At 52.2% G+C, this 21,317-nt stretch overlaps 1 pseudogene; it reads right to left on the bottom strand.

Moving 5' to 3' along the window:
- LOC131831502 (ras-related protein Rab-7a-like) overlaps positions 1-7,241 on the bottom strand; it is a 35,859-nt pseudogene extending 28,618 nt beyond the window's left edge.
- Between the last annotated feature and the right edge of the window lie 14,076 nt (positions 7,242-21,317).

Here is a 21,317-nt window from a genome sequence, read left to right as displayed (position 1 = left end):
TCATCTTATTTCATGAGCTTCTGGGCATTTGTGCCAGGATCACTGAGATGGACTTGCCAGAGGGACGTTGCTGGGTGAACCCCTTGACTCCATGAGCCTCAACCAGGTTGTCTCCAGTGGTCTTCATGCGCGGATACTCTCAGCAGAGAAGCGTGGAATTTTCATTTATGCACACCTCAGCCCACACACCTCATCGGCCTTCTTCTCCCTGGAGAACTGTCACAGAATGGTAACTTTAGTTGGTAGGTAAGTGGACATGTATTGTATTTCGCTCTGTGTTCTCTGAAAGCTTGGGACAGCTCACTGTTCCCGTACACACCCGAGGCACACACTTGGTCACATGTACCCCTGCATCCGTCGTGCTGGTTCATCCCTTGGCATTTCACACACCTACTCCTGCCCCTTAACGGTCAAGCTACTATTCCTTCCTTACAGTCGGGTCGGAAGCACCTTCACTGTAACGCCGCGGGGGAATCCGTCCTCCGCTCCTGAGTCCTGCGTCTGGATTGTCACCTGCATCCTGTTGCCGTCATGAGGACACACTTCCCTGCGTGTGTCCTGCACTAGATGGGGGGGTCCTCATAGGCGGGGACAGAAGTGGCCATGTGCACAGGGCTGGCCTGTGGGTGTACGTGGGGAGGGGGAAGGAAGGCACAGAGGGACGCAAAGGCAGCGAGCTCTCCCGTCCGACCCCAGCGGGGCCACTAGGTGCAGGGAACGGACGTAGGGCCTCCAAGGATGGGGGACAGGAAGGCCCCTGAGGGGCAGCAGCATGACCATTGGAGAAGGTTTGCAAAGGCCGTCCTCCCTGGCAGACAGACGAACTACACAGGGAGCCCGGCCCTGTCCCTGTACTTTGTTATCGTCTGATTCGTCCGTGTTTTCAGTCCCAGGTTAAGCACACACAAAGACGCTGGTTCTGCCTTGTGGCGTTTACCTCCCAAAGCGGAAGCGGAACAGCAGGAGGCAGGCAACCTTTCCAGGGCCCCCGCCTGGGAACCCGCCCACAGGAAAGCCCGGTGCGCCCCAGCACAGGGCCCCGAGAAGGCAAAGGCTGTGGCAGCTGCCGGAGGCCCACGCGTCACCACCTGGACCTTCTGCTGTCTTCCTCCTGTCTTACCTCCTGGCTGGGATTTTGTTAAATAGGCCTAGACATCGGGGTTTGATAAGGAATGGGATCTGTTTCTCTTGTTTTTTCATAAAATCACATATATTCGAGGTGTGCAGTGCGATGACCGTCACATGTGCGCGAACACACACACAGGGAATAGTTACCAGAGTCGCATGGGTCAGCACAGCCGTCGGCTCGCTCGGTCACGGCGTGTGTGCGTGCACGTGAGTGTGTGTGCGTGTGTGTGCCAGTGTGCGCAAGAGTGTGCATGTGTGCGTGTGTGTGTGGTGAGAACACTTGAGATCTGCGCTCTCAGCCGGTTCCAGGTGTACAGCAGCCTTGCTAACTACCTCGGCCGCGCTGCACACTCAGTCCCGAGCATGGACTCATCTCACACCCAGAAGACTGTACCTCGTCCGAGCCTGCCCCGCTGTCCCCGCCACCCGTCCCGGGAAGCCCCGCTCTACCCCATGCTTCTGAGTTCAACTCCATAAGCTCCCCACGTGCGTAAGATCACACAGTGCTGGTCTGGGTCTGTCCGCCTTATTTCGCTCAGCACAATGTCCCTCTGTCCATCCGTGCTGTTGCCAAGGACAGGGTTTCCTTCCTTCTTCCTTCCTTCCTTCCTTTTTCTCTCAGGCTGAAGAGCGAGGATGAGTATTTCATATATGCTTTACGTTGTGTTCTCAGGACAAGAGAAGGACCACATAGGGAAGAATCGGGTGACAGAAAGAAACATCATTAAAAACAGTTATAAGAGGCTAAGAGGGCACCTCTCCCCCTTCCCATTCCAGAAAATTCCCAGTAAAACAGAGGTAAGCAGGTCAGCTTCTAGCGCAATGACAGTAATAGCCAAAATTTACTGCCTATGTGCTCTGTGCGAGAGACCACACGGGGCAAATCTAGCCGCGTCACCACGTTTGCCCTTCACAGCAACTCTGGGCAAAGGATGTCGTTATGATCCCCGCGGAGGGACTTGGGACCAGGAGGAGCAAGGAGTTTGAGGTCTTTGGCCAGAGCTAGCTCTCTCCCTGGGGCCTGCACAGCTGAGTCCTCAAGTCGGCGTCGGTGCCTCTCTGCGCTCCGCCCTGGACGGGAGGGTCCGGGCCGAAGGAGAGCCGGCCAGCATGATTCTCAGCTGTCCGTGGGCAGGACGTCACGATGGAATGCGCGGAGGCATGCTCATTGCCACAACCCACACTCACACCCCTGCGCAGAGCCTGGGGGACATGCGATGTCCTCACGGCACACCGACACGGCCGGCCCGGCCTCCGTGCCTCCCACCGCTCCGGCCCCAGCAGCCAGGCCGACATGGTTCCTCGGACCGCTGGGATCTCACATGACCCGGGGCTCGAGGGACCCCGCGAGGTCGTGCGTCGTTTTGCTCAAAGTGAAGCAGAACAGGTGCACTCAGGACAGGGCGACCCGACCGGGTCCCAGATAAGTGGGGTCCAGAGAGTGGGGTCCAGAGAGCAAGGGTGACCTCCCGGGAGGCTGGGAAGGGCCCTGCCTTCGGGGTCGGAGCCGCAGACACTCCCGCGAGAAGCAAGCGGCGCCGTCCCAGGAGGGAGACGGAGCGGACAAACCAGATGGAGCAAATCCGTTTCCGACCTACCTTGTGCTGAGAGGAGAAATCCTGGAGCCCGGCGGCTGGCAGCCAAGCCCGGCAAAGAGCGCCGTCCGCAGACGGGATGGCTTCTCACGAGGGGAGAGTTTCCTTGTATCTGACAAACGAAACGCTGCTCAACGTGGGTTTTTGGAAGTGAGAGAAACATGTCTGGTGCTTCTGTTACTCGAAAGCTCCAGAAGACGAGGCAGCACAGGCGCTGAGCAGGCTCCCCGGCATGCTGGTCTTCTGACCCCAGGACACTTTCTCAGGTGACAGAGGACACCACGGTGTCTCACAGCTGTCCGAACGGGTCTGGTCCCAAGTGCTTTGAGTACGAGGTTCGGGTGAGCTGAGAAGCCTGGCGGACGTGACGCCGCGGGCACAGCGAGGCCTGCACGACTCCGTGCCACTCCTTTGAAGGCAGCCCGCTATCTCCTCCTTTTGGCAGATGAGCCCGCGCGGGGAGGCCCGGCCCAAGGAGCCTACCTTTAACCTGCTTCCCACCTCTAGGGACCACAGACGCGCCCACAGGCCCGTGTTCTCGATTATCCATGAGGTGTGGTGATGGACGCTGTCTGATTTAAAAAGTGCATTATTTTAAACTTCCAAAATGAAAACACAGCCGTGCTTGCTGCCCACTCAGCCCGCCCGGAGAGAAGCCGCGTCCTGCTGCTGGAGAGAGACGGGCCGCGGGGCGCCAGGAAGCCACGTCTTGGCTCGTTGCTGACAGGGCGCCCCGAATTGAACCACTTATCAGATTTCAGTTAAAATGAACACGTCAGGTCAGAATTGTCAGAAAGGACTGAGGGATATAACCTACAGGGAGGAACGCTTTTGTAATTTCTGCGGTCTAAGACTGACTGTCCGCCGTGTCGGTACAGTCCAGCAGGCGGGCAAAGCTCGCTGAGTCCGCTCGATCCGATCTGCCCCCACACGGCTCCCCCAGCTCAGCTCCCCTGCCCTGGCTTGCATGACCCGGTCGCAGGGGTCCTTCACCTCTTCCACGGCCCCCACGACGGCCTGCCTCGCCCCTCCCTGCCCGTCTCTGCAGAGCTGGCCCAGGCTCAGGGCTCCCATGGATTTCAATAGACGCTCCGGGCTCGGGGAACTCAGCCAGGACAAAGGCGATGCAGAGTCAGACTCAGGATTTCTTGGTTCCAGAAAATTTGCTTCACTCAGATCAAATGCCTCTGGAATGCTAAGTTAAATACAGCCATTCAGTAACTGGGTTTAATTTGAGGCTGGTGTAGCCAGCAAGTTGCACCAAGGGCCAGCCACCTTCTCTCTTGCAATCCAGGGCATTGTATTAATGGAACACAAGATTATCTGTTAAAGATCTGATCGGAGCCTTCAGACACACACATGTGAGCTCCGAGGTCAGGAGGAGCTGCATGTGCGTGTGCGTGTGTCGGAGGCAGGGGAGGGACAGCAACATTACAGGAAAGTTTACAAAAAGGACATTCAAAAGGGAAGGAGGAATTAGATCAGTTTTTCTTTTAATGTATCCCTAGTCACCCCGATCTGGCTGAAAGTGCATCATCAAATATTGAAAAAGAAAATCATGAATCTTACGTTCTAGCTTCACGGAGTAAAGAGGATTAAAAGAGCTGAGCGGGCAAAAAGGAGCAAGCTCGAAAAGGCGAAACTCCTAATTAGTTAATACAAAACATGCTGAATCCAATTACAAGAATCCTGCATTTGGATTCGGTATTCTTTCTGAACAGACGAGAACAAATATGTCTTTAAATCAATACGGCATAACTGAGCATCCAGGCTTTATCCGCCGCGGCACATGTTCGAAAGGGGGCATTAGAAAGAACCCACCGGCAAAAGTGCTGACCCTGACTTCGGGGGAGGTTTGCTGTTATAATTTTCTCAAACCCCCGAGAGACTGATAAAGAAAACTGAGTAGTTCATTAGCATAAGACTGGCTAAAATCTATTGATTTTTAACTCCATAGAATATTCTGTTTTCGTGAGGATCTGCTGAGTCGCATCTACCACGGTGCCGGGCGTCTGTGCCCCGCTCCGCCGCGAGGCCCCGCTGTAATGAGAATACGCCTTGAAGAACACAGGGAGAGCTCGGTTCCACTGTCAGCTGTTGTCATACTACTCTGGGAATCTGCCTTCTGAATCCTTGCTGAGTATTTTTAGAAAGTAGCAGAGCATTTAATCCTCAATAATTAGACTTTCCCCAAAAGGACAAACTCATTTCTAGAACTGCCAATTCAACCCAGCCCTTCAACGGCGACACTCAGTGTTTCACTGTAATATTTTACACAACTTAGTAGAAATGAGACAAAAGTAAGATAAAAATGTCAAAGCTGTCTTTAAATCTCAGAAGGCCGGTCTAAATTTAGAAAATGCAGTTATATGCAGAAAAGTAGGCACAAAATGCATATATTTGGCCAAGTCTTTTGACAGTAGGAGGGCCGTAGCAGATCAGGGCTGGGGGAGGGAGTCTGTTCCTGAGCCTGGGCAGGCCTGACTTCTGACCTTTAGACCAAGGGGTCAAGTGCAAAATACCCACCAACACCCTGTGTGCAATGTACTGGGTGAACCGTGGGGGTGAACTCACCTTGTCCAGTCCTTTCTACTTTCTCATCACTATTGTTTTTAGGTTCAAGGGTGAGTCTTCTGTAAAGGCTCAGCTTTTGGTCTCTATGCACACATGGGTTTGGGCACGCACACTCAGACTCACACACATTTAGACACAAAAGGATGAATCACACTCAACAATGGTTGGTGTAGAAAGATGGACAACGTCGTCCTTTCAAATGTGGTAACTTAGGGTCTGGGGTGGACATGTCTTCTCCCGACAGAAGAGTAACTAGGGTCAGTAGGAACTCACTTTCATCAGAAAGTTGAACCTGTCAGAAATTCGGACTTCTCGAAAGGTCTTCTGGGAAAGGAGAAGGGCTCATTGAGTTCTTGGTGCTCTGGTCCAGCTCCACGAGTTATGAAATGAGGTCTTGGTCATGGTCTATACTAGAACCACCAAACATTGGATGTCTGAGAAATACGGAATTTGTTATTGACGGAGACTGGAGTGTCCATAAGAACAGGCAAAAACTGAAGTATCGAACTTGAGAGACTGTGTTCTGTTCCAGCTCCATTGTTTGTAAACTCTAGGGTCCAGGTTTCCTTCAGGAAATAAGAAAGCCTGAAGAAAAAGAATGTCCTGGTAGGACGATAGAAGGGCGGAGAAAACCCAGCAGTGGCGGAGGATTCTGTGGGAAGGAAATCAAGTGCTAAAACCAATAAGCACAATGTGGGAGAGTTCTGGGCGGTGGACGGAGAAGACCCAAGGCTGAGAAAAGCTGAGACCCAAGAAGTGGAGAGAGCAAGTCTGAGAGGCACACGTTCTCCCAAAGAGCAGGACGGCAGAGCTGGGCTGGATGGTGGCTTCACCTGTGGCCAGTGTGCTTAAGTAGGGCCCTGCAGGTGACGGGATTTTCAGGTTGTAAGGTTAGCACTGGAAGTCCATGATCTGGCAACTCCTCACTTCTGGTAGACTGGGCGACTGGCCCCTCATCCTGTCCTTACTGAGGGCTCTGCTTGAGCAGGAACCCCAGTGCTCAGGTTTCCTCTGGGCTCACACGCTCACTGTAGGGATTATGGAAACTGCATGTGGCTCTCCAGGCTGCAGTGTCCCTGCCCCCACCCAAAGTCATGTCCACCTGGAACAGAGGATGTGGTGTCATTTAGAAACAGATCCTTTCCCGTTATGACCCATTATGATGAGGTTGTAGCGCATTTAGGTGGCCCTCGTCCAGTGATGTCCTTAGAAGAAAAGACCAACATTCAGGGAAAAGACAGCCACGTGCTGACCGCGACAGGAATTGGGTGACACGTCCACGAGCCAAGTTGTGCCAAGGATGGCAGCAGCCGTCAGAAGGTGGAGGGAGGAGGAGGTCTTCTCTAGAGCTTCCGCATGGAGCGTGGCCCTGTCAGCATCTTCATTTCAAACTGCTGCGCCCCAGAACTGTGGGAGCAACAACTTCTGTTGTTCTAAGACACCCAGGCTGAGCTCATTTGTGACAGCGGCCACAGAAACTGGAGTCACTGTGACTGTTTTGCTCTTAATAAACAACTCGCCCATACCTTTGCAGTTCCTCTCAGGTGTGTGAGGTAAGACCAGCCCAGGCTTGAGACGGCAGACCCGTCTGACTTGTGTGAACCAGGCGCGTCCGGAGGTCAACCCTGGTGCTCACGGCAAGACGCCCCTTTCCTGGGGGGCTGAGCCTGACAAGCCCAGGCAAGTGCACCAGAATGAGGACACGGGGAAGGAGACACTGTCCTTTGGTCAACCGTAAGTTCATCCTATGTGAAGGCATCTCTGAGGCATCCCAGCTCAAGAGGGAGGGATGTGTGGAGGCTCCTGGACATTACTGCAGGCCTCCTGTTTGTCTGTGAGGATGGAAGTGGCACTTGGTGCTCTGCTTACACTTCCTCTGTCCTCACAGGCTCTGTCTGATGAAAACGCATGGTCGATGCCCACGGTGACGTGAGGATGGGTCATCTAGTCGATGCCCACGGTGACGTGAGGATGGGTCATCTAGTTGATGCCCACGGTGACGTGAAGGATGGGTCATCTAGTCGATGCCAGTGGTGACGTGAGGATGGGTCATCTAGTCGATGCCCACGGTGACGTGAGGATGGGTCATGGAGTCGATGCCCACGGTGACGTGAGGATGGGTCATGTAGTCGATGCCCACGGTGACGTGAGGATGGGTCATGTAGTCGATGCCCACGGTGACGTGAGGATGGGTCATGTAGTCGATGCCCACGGTGACGTGAAGGATGGGTCATGTAGTCGATGCCCACGGTGACGTGAGGATGGGTCATGTAGTCGATGCCCACGGTGACGTGAGGATGGGTCATGTAGTCGATGCCCACGGTGACGTGAAGGATGGGTCATCTAGTCGATGCCCACGGTGACGTGAGGATGGGTCATCTTTGCCTTTATTGCTCTCCCTGGGCCTCGTTGAGTCCTGACTGACCACTATGAAGTCCACAGGCTACTTCGCACTGTAACTGGTCAGAACCTGTCTGAGAGCAGTAAGGAACCTCCACTTCTCCTCTGGGACCCCTCTTTCCCACCAGGGACGGAGTTGTAGCCTTGGAGGACCCTCAGTCAAGTTCTCCAGGGAAATAGGACCCATGCGGTATCTGTATCTTTAGTTATATCTGTATGTATTACACATTTCTATGTATTCTCTATATATCTAGATACACACAGATCTAACATTATGGGGTCTATATGATTTCATTAGAAAAACAAGTTCATTTTCAATAGTTGGCTCTCACGGTGCTGGAGCCAGCAAGTCTGAAGTCCATAAGGAAAGCCTACGGATGTGTTTCTGGGGCGGGGATGTCGGTACTTTCATTGTGTTTCCTTGTATGTAAATTATTCTGTTGTACATTGACTTGCGACCACTTAATTTCCGTAGGTACACCACGTTTCTCCTCTGGGTGACCAGGTTTCCTGGACAGCTTGCACCATACAGGGCAGACAGGCCTGCAGGCTGGCGGGTCAGGCAGGAGCTGGTACTATCCTGACACATAATTCTTTTTTCTCTGGACGGCCCCAGTGACATCTGGGCAGATACAGCCACGTTCTCCTGAGTCTCGTTCTCATCAGCTTTATGACGGGAGCTTTGTACGGTAGACTCCGTGACAATGACCCACCTGTGGATACAGACCCGGACCTAATGCTCGCTGACTTCTTCTGCCCTCCTGGCATCGATGAGTTCCGAACCCGACTCACTCCGCCAGAGAAGGGTGGAGACCACGGTGAGCTGCCAGGGCCGGCCTGTGTACATAAGGTGAAGCCGCACCCCAGGGGCTTGTTGGTTCAGTGAAGGAGCTTTTTGAGCGAGTGCGTGATCAGTAAAAGTGCACCGGCCGTGCCTGGAAAACCGGCAAGTACTAGAGAGCCGACGCCCGTCGTCCGGCAACCGCACGGGGCTCGGCAGAGATGGGGCTCAGGGGGGCGCCGGAGGGGTGGGCTGCAGCTCCTCACACGAGGCTGGCTTCAGACCCCGTAGAGAACCCAGACCTTATCTGCACAGCATCAGGCTTGACATGCTCGGCCAACAGCTCCATTTTCTTTTATCTTTTAACGTCTGCACCGTGCCCTGTCCGGGCACTGGGAAGCCCCAGAGTGATTTGCTTTATCTGAGCAAACAGTGGCTTCCATTAGGAACCCAGCGCAACTCTTCTGAAACCCTGGAAAAGGCACGCAAAGTGTATTTGGTTGTTTATGACGCCCGCGAGGCGAACACAGGAACTCTGGTAACTGAGTAATTCTGCGTAGATGCTCAACACTTTTGACAGGGTACTCGGAGGAACGGCGGTGTAGGTACGGGTGAGGGTAGGGGCTTATCTACCTGTCTGCCTATTTACCTATCTGTCTGCTTATCTATCTGTCTGTCTGTCTGCCTGTTGGTCTGTCTGTCTTTCTGTCCATCTGTCTACCTACCCATCTGCATATAACACACACACACACACACACACACCCCTACAGACACACATGTACCTGCACATACATATACACGATCTAGGTATGGGTAGAGATGTGCACCCAGAGAACAGGCAGGAGAAAGACAAAATCAACAAAGTTTATTTTATAAATTAAAATGTTACTGTTACACGTTTTGTTGAAATTACATGCTGTATGTTTTGTTGAAATTAAATGTAAACACCACATTTAAGAACAAATAAAAGATTAATACAGCTAAATAAACCTGTTTATTATTTTATTATACAAGATGATAAGTTACTTAATTATGTGGGTCTGTTTTGTCCGTTTTGGGTAACGTCTGGCTCACACACACACACACACACACACACACACACACACCCAGAAGGAAACAGCAGGAGCCCAGAGAAGTAAATGGTTGTTCCGTTTGTTTGTATACAAGTTCAGCATCCCCACGGTTCAGTGTGGGCTTATGCTATAAAACAATGAATTGAAGGCACATAAAACAATCGTTATTTTAATGCTAAAGTAATATGACTTGTTTGTGCTTATCAGAAAAGATAAGTTACACGTAAACCAAATGTAGGCATTATCACTTTGAGATGAAGGTTTTGTTCACTGAACCAGAACGAAGCCCCTCGTGGCTGTGGGAGCTTGCAGTTGAGGGCGAGGTGCCGGGTGTGCGAGGGCCACAAGGGTCGCTGACGTCGCGGGGGCTCCGGCTCTGTTCCACATAAAGCCAGTGTTTATTCCAGTGTGGCTATCACCCGGGCTGCCGGGACGGTCTCCCGCACGCGGAGCGCAGCTCAAGGACGAGCCCTGCAAGTGCCCTGGGAGCCCAGCCGCGATGCCCACGGCTCCCACCTCATTCCTCTTTGCTCCTGCCCTAAAGAATAAAGACACTCACCCTTCAGCAGCACTGCATTGCCAGAAAGTCTGACGCACTGGTGCTAAAGCCCTCTGCTCCAGGAATACTAATTCCAAAGGTGGTCCATTCGGCAGGGCGGTCTTAACGCCCGGTATTATGTGGGTAAACATGAATCTTTGAAAGAAGCTCCTTTAAACTCAATTTAATAAAAACAACATGTTAGCGCTCCCTCTCTCTCTCTCTGTCTCTCTCTCTCTCTGGTTTTTGCTCCTTGATTCATAAAAGCAATTCAGGCTAAACTCACGATGTCTTGGAGTGGCTGTCCCCGAGGCATCACTCCCACAAGACAAGACAGAATTCAGAGCTATATGGGAGCAAATGGGAGACCCATCCAGAATATTTCTTTGGCACAACTGGGTCACATTCTCAATTTTCTCGCCCCAGACTGCTTGTGTATACGCTAGCCGTGGGGGCCCTGTCATACCAGAGCAGGGGCGCACACCAGCAGGATGGCGCGGAGGTCTGGGACCCACAAGGCTGCGTGCGGCCGCTCTGCTTTCCCCTCCTCGCTGCCCGGGGTCCTGTGGGCTGTAAAGGCCGGTGCCATGCCATCCGGCCCCGTCCGAAACCCTGCCTGCTCCCTCGCTGTCACTGGCTCATCCTTGTTGGGGGTCGCCGGGACCCGGGAGCCACATGTGTCACCAGCAAGAAGTCTTTTGTCTTTCTTTCCTCACTGAGTTAGAAATTGAATGAAGGGCTCTTTGCTGCTGCTGTGGTGGGTTGTCTCAGAGTTCAGCTTCTAATCAGGGAGCTGACATTCGATTCAATAACAAGGCAACTAAGACCAAATGCATCCCAGAGTGTGAGATGTTTCTGGTCTGCGCTCACAGCTCCCTGCAAGGCGTAGCTGTCCTGCCTGCAGGGGTGGACAGGCGGGCCTGGAGGCCAGGGGCCCTGGGCTCAGGTCGCAGGAAAACTGGTCACGGAGGACTCGGTGTCCGGGCGCAGCACCGAGGGACTGCCGCACGGGCCGTGTTTTCAGTGGCGATGGTGATTTCCCGTCTGACCGCCCTTGGTGAGCGCCTCACGCCCGGGCCGTGGTCTCCGTCTTTCGTTTCAAGCAATTCCCAGCTTTCCACATGTTAAAATTCACATGGGAACCAGCGCAGCTTCTCTCAGGACAGTGGCCTGGGGGGCCGTGAGCTCAGAGCCCGCAGGGCCCCCAGCGTCCATGCACCCACAGTCCGTTAGTGGGTTTCCGTGGGCAGTTCCCTGTCCGGGAGTGCCGGTGGTCGCGACAGGTCCCCCACAGAACAAAGGAAAAGACACTTATTTAGAAACAGCTGCACTGTCCGTCATCACAGCACTTACTGCCATTGTCAGCCCGGCGGGACGGCTCCACCTCCTGTTACTGTCTGGGCCACGGGGCTGCTTCCGCGAGTCTGACACCAAAGCCGGATCTAGGGCCCGCTTCCCTGTGTCCGCACGCCCTGCCCCATCTGAGCGTTCCAGGCATGATTCCGTCCGTCCTCACCGTCTCCGGCGCTGCTCAGGACACCCGACGCGATCAGAACGCGGGGGTGATGGGGTCACCCACAGGATAAGAAGCAATGAAATCCACGTCTCGTCATTCACCTCGACATCCGTTGGGCTTTTTGCATCACCAAAGTGTTGGACCACCGTTCCGGGGATGTGAGAAAGACTCAGGATACTTGGGAGTTTTTCCGATTCTGCCCCAAGCGGTAAACAGAAGAGCACTGAAACGGGAGTCTGTTTTGCAAACAGTCTGTTTGAGATGGGCCACAGACGCCAGCTCTGAGACCTCAGAACCGGTGCAGAGGCCCCCGCGTAGCTAGAGCTGAGAATCTGTCACAAGTCCTGTGTCCGCGCACGAGGAGGAAACATGCGGCTCTCCCTGGGGCAGCCGTCCAGCGGAGAATCCCCACCCCACGATCCGCAGGGACCAGACCTTCAGCTTCCTGTCCTGCCACATGGACCCATGATCGAGTCTTCCCAGCTGCTGCGATGCTGCCGGGATGCTTGTCCTAAATTCATTTGACATTGTTCTGAAGTTGGCAAAAGTAGGCAAGTGACAAAATGCCGGGAAGGAAATAGAGGGTGTGGAAATGAAAAAACAGTTTATCCTGTCAACGAGTGGCCCTAAGACTGAAAATCAAAATTACTTGCCATGAGGGAGCAAAGCAGAGGGCTACCTACTCTGAAAACACAGAGCTGCCGACAACTTCTGAACAAGCGGAGAACCGCTTGAAGGGCGTGTGCCACACAAAGACAACAAGCTGAACACCAGGTGATGGGAAGCGAGGAGGGGCCAGAGGAGGGTCGACAGTCCGAAGTCAGTGTTTGCGGGGGAGTCTCATCCCTGATCCGCACCAGGCGCTGTAGGAGCGGAGAGCGCACTCAGAGGGTTTACTCGCGTATAGACCTTGAAGCTTGGAAAACATGGAATCAAAATGTGAGTTTGCTACGTGAAAATTCTTCTTTTTCTTGAATGGAAACAAGCATTAAGTAACTTTTAATATCAGAAGAACAGAACTCCTACAATTGTCTTCAGAGCACAGGAACAGTATCAGGGCTTTGGCCCTCTTAGGTAAAGACCCTGCGTCGCAAAGTTTACAGTTCGAAACTTGACTCAGATAGAACCTGTGACCCATGTGACTTCCCTACGTGCACACGACCAAAGACTGTAGCAAGATCAGCAAACCCTGCGGTATACAGTAACTCGTCACTCCTGGTTTGTGCACAAGCAGGATTACTCGATCCCTTGGCTTAGTATTTGCCGCACAAACAGTAAACACGCGAAACTGCGAGCGCTTCCTCACATCGACAAGACGGCAGCAGAAGACTCGGTTTCAAGACCGACTTTCAACGACCCCACACGCAATCAGCATTACATCAGACTAGGTCACCAAGGCAATGTTTTCAAGGTGAACAAAATAAAAATAAAAACCATTATTTGTAAACTTTTTGTGAAATGTGGAAATAAAAAAATAAAATGTGTCTATTTACTAGTCAATACACATAAGGTTTTCATTTTTTGTTACATATATTGAGAAAAATGTTCTTTCGTGTTGGGAAAACAACTCTTCGAAACCTAACTAGAAGAAAAACGCAGCAGGATCGTGTGCTGCCCTCTCCATGCCGACACAGGTTTGGGAACGGACCAAGGACGACATTATAGACATCCGCGGGCGAAATATGAAACTGCATCTTGAAGAAGTCTTTTCTTGTGATTGAAATTGCTTATCATTGCAAATTATTTATACGACGACTTAAAAGATGAAAACGTGAAACAAGGGAAGGGTGCATGTGCCGAGATTATAAAGCGCGGTGACCCGAGTAGGGGGTCACCGCTCTCCGGAGAAGCAATGACGTACGGACTCTGTCTGTCCTTACACGAAGGGTTCGGTCCCATTACGTCGGCTCCCACAACCTCGGAGGAGTCCAGCGTCTTCACCTGGCAGGGTGGAGGCCCAGGAGAGCCAGCGGCCTCTCTGCAATCCAACCTTCAGGGCGGAGAGGCGGAGAGCCCAGTTCGAGCCCAAGCCCAGGTCTGAAGGCATGAGGAGGCTGACGTCCCAGCTTGAAGACAGTCATGCCGAGAGATCGAGCTCCGTCACGCAGCCTGTGGTCCTTTCCAGGTCTCCAACAGCTGGAACAAGGCCCTCCTACCCTGGGGGGGACCGTCCGTACTTACTCATCTACTGATTTAAATGCTAACCCCATCTAGAAACCCCTCACAGACACACTCAGAATAACATTTAACTAGCTATCTGGGCCACCCGTGACCCTGCAACTCGGTCGAGTTGAGAAATAAGACAGAGCATCGCACTAAGGGACGGTGGCATCTGGGGAAGGAAGCCAAGGCCCCGCTCAGTGGTTTCAGGACACGGCGCCCCGATAATCACATGCACAGATAGGACAGGGGCCTACGGAGCAGGCATTAGAAACGACAGTGCATGACAGGTTCGTTTCAATTTAATGTGACAGCCACACCCCTTGGGGAGTGTGTAGTCCAGCTGCCAACCTACAGGGCGCTAAGGTTTAGGGTGTTTGGTCAAGGCCCTAGAGCTCAGTTCATGGGTGTGGATGTGGCCATTGTGGCAGCAGTTCCAAGTCACTCGAACAGCGCCCGGGCCCACGTGGGTCCTCAGTAAATATCTGTGAGGAAGGAGAGAAGGGAAAGGGGATTTCGGGAGGGGGAGGGGGAGGGGGAGGGGGAGGGAGGGGGAGGGGCAGGAATGCAGGCAGGAGGGAGAAGGTGCGGAGGCAGGTGCGCCACGGAGGACATGGACTTGTGGATTAGCCTGGTCGGTCAAAGGAACACCTTTGAGTCTTGGGTCAGGAATGTGTAAAACAATTCAGAAGAATTATCCGGTAGATGTCCAGGGCATTGAACACTCATTCTTGGGGGCGCTGTAGGTGACCAACGGGGAGTTAGGACATCTGGGAGGAAGAGGCCCTGTGGGACACAAAGGCGCTGAGCATAGCCCCATCCTGGGCACAACGTGATGCCACATCCACGGCTTCCCCCAGACGATGGGGTCCCCTGCCTGAGCATGTGCATAGAGTGTCCTGGAGCACCGTGGGCTCCAAAGCTCTTCTCTGCCTTGCCGTCACCCAGATGTGGCCAGGGAAGAAATGGAGACAGCCTAAGCCCTGCCTTCCTCATTTCCTCCGACCTCTACTACAGCAGCCCCGGGGTCTGGTCCCCCGACCGCTGGACCCCATTCCTTCTCCTGGGCCATCCTGTTGGCCCTCCTCATGCTCTCCCTCCTGGTGTTTCCAACTTGTTCTCCTGTCCTGTGGCTCCAACTGTCCTTCCACACGTTCTGGTTCAAGATCTGCTCACTGTCCTCCGGCTGTTTACCACTCGGGAGAGGATCCCTTCCAGCTGTCAGCTTTTCTTACTTTGGATTGGCGACAAGGCAAAGCCTCACGCATCACTGCGAGGACCTCAACTGGCTCTTGCATTCCCAGACCTTGGGGTTGGGGGCTGTCTGGGTGGGGCAGCAGCGGGGCCTGCTGGGTTCCACCGCCCGTGGTGACTTGAGGCTTCGGGACGGCCGTCTGGGCATTGGGAGGGAGGCCGAGGCAGTGGTATGTCTGAGTCCAGACGGTCTGCGGAAGAGGAACTGTGGTCACGACGTAAAGCCAGAGCTCAGACACACTTTCTGGGAATTAAACAAGCCCTTCGCCAGCCCTTCCCCACACACCCTGAGACTCACCCTCCCCAGCGTGCACCACGTCCGTACGCTCCGTGAAGCATCCAAAAGTAAGACATCTTTGGATTAGTTTTTATTGGGGGGGGTCTCCAAATTGCCAAGGATTGGGAAACGGATTAGGTGACTTGTGCCCGAGCCCTCACCGTTGGCTCCCGTGTGTCTCGGTCACAGGCCGGCCGGCCAACACCTGCTCTGCTTGCGTGGCCTCTAGTCCAGGTCTCGCCACGCCTCTGGTTCTCGACACGTGGCAGGAGGCACAGGAACGGGCTGGGTGGGGGAATTCACGTCACTGAAACACGACAGTGAGCCTTCGGAGCCCAAAGCCCAGGGCGCTCGAGGGCGGGGTCTGGCCGATGCGGGCCTGTGGGACTCACACTCCTTCTCCGCCAGGTCTTGCTTCCGAGTAGGAGGAGGGTGTGCGCAGAAAGCCCGCTCCGGCTTCTCGCGGGAACGGAATTCCGTTTGGATTTTCCAGGCTCTGAGGAGAAGAAGCGCATCTCTGAGGAAGGGCCGTGGGGCTGGGCAAGTCCTTAGACCCCGCTCCCTCCCTTGTCAGCGTACCTCAAGCGAACGCTCTCTATTTAAAGAAGTTTTAAGACCGCTACGTACCTAGCAAACACTTAGACATCGAAATACTTTCATCTGATTGTGGAAACATAAGCTTGCAGAATTAATTAATCAGTAAAGAGGAAAAACAACTAGGTAAGTATTTAAAACTCCAAACAGTGGCAAATTCTAAATCATATTGTCTCACATTTTCTGAGGGTAAAAACGCAATTCCTTTTCTTGATTGCCACTGCCTGGTTTAAAAGCGCATTTAGTTCTCATCTGCGAGGACAAGCAGCGCCCCCAGTACCCGCGCGGGGTCCCGTTGGGAAGCAGGGTGTTCGCAGACGCGCCCAGCCGAGTCGTGCCGGAGTCGGTGCGGCCTGAATCCAGCGTCTAGTGTCCCTGTCAGGAGGCCCTGTGAGGACATGGGGACGTAGAGACACGGACGGAGGCCACGTGAAGGCGGAGGCAGAGAATGAAGCCCTGTGACCACGAGTCAGGGACCCCAGCACCCACGGCCACTGGAGGACGCAGGAAGGCTCCTCCTCCACAGCCTCCGGCAGGAGCTCGGCTCTGGGATGACAGGATGTTGGACGTCGGGCCCCCAGGCTCTGGTCCTCTGTTCCTGTGGCTCCAGGGAACAGATGCAGCCAGCGGCTCCTGCTCAGGGCGCGGCCGTCTGAGGCAGGTCTGCGGCAGGCTCGGCGGTTGGCAAGCTGCGGGGGGCCCCGCCGAGCTCACACTTCCAAGCAGTATCGCACAAGCCTTCAGTGGCCCCCAGCGAACAGGTGGGCTACCGGGGAGGCGATCGGACACCTGGGCTGCTCCAGGAGATGCCCGAGGACATCAGAGCAGACGCGGCAGCTCAGGGCCCCTGTGGCCGACCCAGTCCAGAGCTGGGCACGCTCAGCCGCAGGGGAGCAGCAGAGCCCAGCCAGGGGTGAGCCCGGCCCGGGGCCCTCCTGTGCCTGCTGCGCTGCAGGCAGCAGGGACCCCAGGGTGTGGGGCCAGGCCGCAGGCTTCCCACCGCAGCTGGGCCTCTACGGCCGGCCTGTAGAGTAAGGACAGCAGAGATCCTCCCCAGCACGGCGCTGCCATGCCCAGTCACTGAGGTCAGACCCCAGAGGTCTGACGGCCGTGGGGCGTGCGGGGCACAAGCAGCCGCCAAAGCCTGTTGGGGTCGACCCCAGTCGGGCAGCACCGTGTGCCCAGAGGCCTGCTGGACGGGCTGGGGGGCTGTGTGATGCCCAGAACCACATTCATCTGCAAGTTCAGTAACGAAGCTTGTGGACTTGGGGGAAAAAAAGATTTCTGTAGACATGGCTGGTTGGACCAAGTCTTTCTTGTGTTTCATTTTCTTTTTAACCTAAATCGTGGGGAGGCCCGAGCTCCATCTTTCTCTCTGCATTTCCCCCAGGGCTATAATTTGTTTAACGCTCTTAGCACAGACCTGAAATTGCTGGAGGGAGCGGCTTAGGAGGCCGGGCCCCCAACTTTGTACGTCAAGAGCAAGGTCCCCAGGCGGCCCGGCAAAGCCTGCTGCTGGTCACCGTGGCCTCAGAGTGTAGCCTTCTTCCAGAAGAGCCTGTGCAGATGGCAGCCCTGAGCCACACAGAGGACTCCTGGACCTGCCCCCTAGACCAGGGAGCCTGGATGCCCTGCAGGACACCCGGGGGGCTGCCGAAGGGCTGCGGAGACTGCAGAAGTTTCCAGAAGCAGCTGGGAATGTGCTGTACCAACACATGAGCATTTCAACCAGCTTTATTCTGTCTGACGTGTCTGTAAGAAGCCGAGTGTCCAAAACCCACAAGTGCACGGAATCTTAGCAACCAAGACACAACTGCTCCTGCCTCGGGCACCTTTTGTGGCCTTGGCCCCCACACTACAGCACAGCACACGTCTCCGTGTTCAACGCACTTCATCTTTTCACCAGAGCAGAGAGTAGACTGTCTCCCGGGGCTGCGTAGGGACAGTCCCAGGGATGCATTATCTGCTGGAAATAATGCAGATCCTACTGCCCTAGTAGCTCTTCGAATATTTATGTTCAGAATTAGAAACGGCCAATGGGATGGCAGGGCCGGCTGTGCATTTTATTAGATGCTGCCCTTTTGCTGGAGTCGCTCAGTTAGATGCCTGGCGCACCAAAAGTCACATAATAATGGGTTGTGTTAGGACGGAGTTATTCTGTAGAACAAAATTAATATTTTTATCTCATATTCTAAAGACATTTTTAAGCCAAAGTATTAAAACACTTCCCCACAGATGATATTTTCAAAATTTGTTCGACTAAGCTTACAAATACTACGTGCATTATTTTTCAATAAGCGTGTGCCCCAGATGAGAGGTTCTGGGTAGGAAAGTGTTGATCAGCAGGGAGAGGGGGGCGCGGTGGCCTGCTGGCGTGGGGAGGCTCGGAACGCAGCAGGAGGCCGACTCGTCCACCCTTGACTCTGGTCAGCTCAGCTAGTGTTTGCCATCTGCTTGCACAATCCTCTCTGCTGGCTGGACGACAGTCAGAAACGTCAGCTCTTCCGTTGAGCCCGCCTTTACTTAAAGCTGTGATTTATTTTAAAATATTTTTTTTAAAGTATTGCACTGAAATATTACTGATCTCAATGACGGAGCACGTTTGCGCCTCCTTAATTCTGAGCCAAGGGCAAACTTTGCAGGAAGGCCGCACGGCTCAAGACCGGTCAGGCGGCTAGCCTGGCTGCCGCAGAGCTCGGCTTCAAGCCTGGAATCCCGACGCCTCCTCAGTGGCGAGGCAGCTTGGACCAAGGACGTTAAAAGAATACTTTGCCTCGATCTCCTTCCGATTTGTACTCTCTGTCCAACAACCTTAGAATATGCTTCCCGAATTCTAAAAGACAAATCGGTAAAAAGGGAGTTATTCGAATCTGTGTTATTTAGATAGTTCTACCATGATAAACCTTAGAGAAACAACAAAGCTTAGTGTGTGCTTGAATCCATCGTTTCAGTAACGATTCTCACATTGATTATATTTTTATTATTCTTTACTGACTTCGATCTGTCTAAATGCAAATTAAAATTGTCTGCCTTTCAAAGTCCGTGAAAGATGGTACATAAAGTGACAATATGTCGTTGATCTACGGAAATTGTTAGCTTTATAAGTGACTGAAGGTCTCCCTGAAAGGACAAGATAAGAAGTGTCGGGATATTCATCGATTCAGCCTATATTCATTCATTTATTCTTAAAGGTTTCTGGAGTGGTTACCATGTGCCAGCAACTGTATGAAGGTCTTCAGAAAAAGACATAAATTCTACCTTCAGTGGGGCTTATAGCTATGAATATTTTTAGCAATACTTCCTAAATGTTTATTCCGAAAGTGCAGAGTGAAAATATTTTATATTAATAGATGTCTCTTCAAAATATGCACTAAATATGTTACACATACACATATGCTCAAGAACCCACGCTCAAGAGGGAAAGAGCTAAAATGTAGAAAATAGGAATGTTGAAAGATACTCATCAGCAGGTCACTCTCAAGTATATCAGAAAAGAAGGAAGTAAGGGCCAGAAACGTGGGGCTTCAGGGTGGCTGGCCTCACGGAACGCGCTCCCCAGTGCGAGCCCGCTCGTTTCTGTCTCTTTGATGGCATGGCTAGAGCAGAGGCCAGATTGAAGTGACCGACGACGAGCTAGCCTCGCTCCGTTTGTCATCTATGAACGCGCTACTGTGCTACATTATCTAATACTTTGGTGGAGCGAGATAAATAAACAAGCATAATGGGATCCTTCATCTGTTTCCATCCGGTCGTGAAGCCTTTACTACTTGGGGAGAAAGAGTCTAATGCGAGGGAGGGAAATAAAGCTGGAGGCGCTCCCTCCCATGGGGGAGGCACAGCGTAATGGGGAAGCACCAGCATCATGTCTTCTTTCTTTGTTCTTTCTTTCTTTCTTTGTCTTTTCTAATTTTAATTTTATTTTTTTAAAAAAGATTTTATTTATTTATTGGACAGACAGAGATCACAAGCAGGCAGAGAGGCAGGCAGAGAGAGAGGAGGAAGCAGGCTCCCTGTGGAGCAGAGAGCCTGATGCGGGACTCGATCCCAGGACCCTGAGACCATGACCTGAGCCAAAGGCAGAGGCTTAACCCACTGAGCCACCCAGGTACCCTCTTTGTCTTTTTTTAAATTATTTTTTCATTTTTTATTTTTCTTTTCAGTGTTCCAGAATTCACCGTTTATGCACCACACCCAGTGCTCCATGCAGTACGTGCCTCCCTAATACCCACCACCAGGCTCCCCCAACCCACCAAAACCTTCAGTTTGTTCCTCAGGGTCCACAGTCTCTCATGGTTTGACTCCCATGATTTCTAAGGGGAAAATTTACTATTAAAAGTAAAATATTCAGTAGCTCCCAGCAATCAACTAGCTGAAATAAGACTTCACTATTTAAGCCATAAAGCACTGGATATTTAAGTTTCTCCATGAATAAACTGGAATTGCTTAATGAGGTGTAAAACTCCAACCAGTCAAAAGTGCCCCTTTCTTTTTAGCCTGGTTTCCTCATCTGTAAAGTTATGGGTCAGCGCTAGATGCGTTCTAAAATCTTGTTACACACACACACACAAAATCCGTATTTTGATATTTCTTGGAGGACAAAAGACAATTAAACAATTTCCTTATTTAAAAAAAAAAACTTTAAAATGTTTTTTTTATCATAGTTTTTATAGAATATAATTAAAGCCATTCTACATTTTCATGAAAATGGTCTCCACAGAGAAGAAATGCACCTGTACTGTCTTCTTTACAATTTCGTGATATGCTCTTCTGGTAACTTGTTTTCCAGGAGGAAAGCAGACCTCCACAGCAGGGACCACTGAAGATGGTTTCCAAGCGCCGTCTCGTCAGTGAGAGACCACAAGTTTGATGAGATCCATAAAAAATCTAAATCAATTTCATAGTTGTTTTCAACACACATCTGACCAAATACTTGTTTGGGAAGCTTATTGTTTATTTTAAAAACTACTTGGATGTGTTGACCTGGGTATGGAACCACCTGGGATCGTTGTTCAGCCTTTTTCCTTCCTCTCACCTAAAATAAAGGTATTTTTATTTTTTTTTGCAGATGAAAACAAAGAATGAGAAGTAAAAATTAACTGTTCTTAAACATTTTTAAACCAGTCTGGCCATTCATTTGACATTTTTAGCATTTCTTGGGCTTTTTCTTAATCTGAGGACTGGGACCCACGTGAGGTGAGGTGAGTAAGACACTAAACACGGACGCAAAATTTAATAAGGGACTGAAGAGGGTAAGCAAGATAAATCACATCACAGGGCAAAAGTAAAACAGCAGCAGTAACCACAGCAACATAAAAATCCATGATGAAGAAGGCATCATTTTAGATTAAAATGATCAGCAGAGGCACATTGTGCCTCTACTTGTTCATCGACCCAACAGTGAAGAGTTATGGGAATTGATCAGAAACA

Source organism: Mustela lutreola, chromosome 5 (genome assembly GCF_030435805.1).
Source record: "Mustela lutreola isolate mMusLut2 chromosome 5, mMusLut2.pri, whole genome shotgun sequence".
NCBI lineage: Eukaryota > Metazoa > Chordata > Mammalia > Carnivora > Mustelidae > Mustela > Mustela lutreola.
This window is presented reverse-complemented; position numbering and strand designations above follow the sequence as displayed.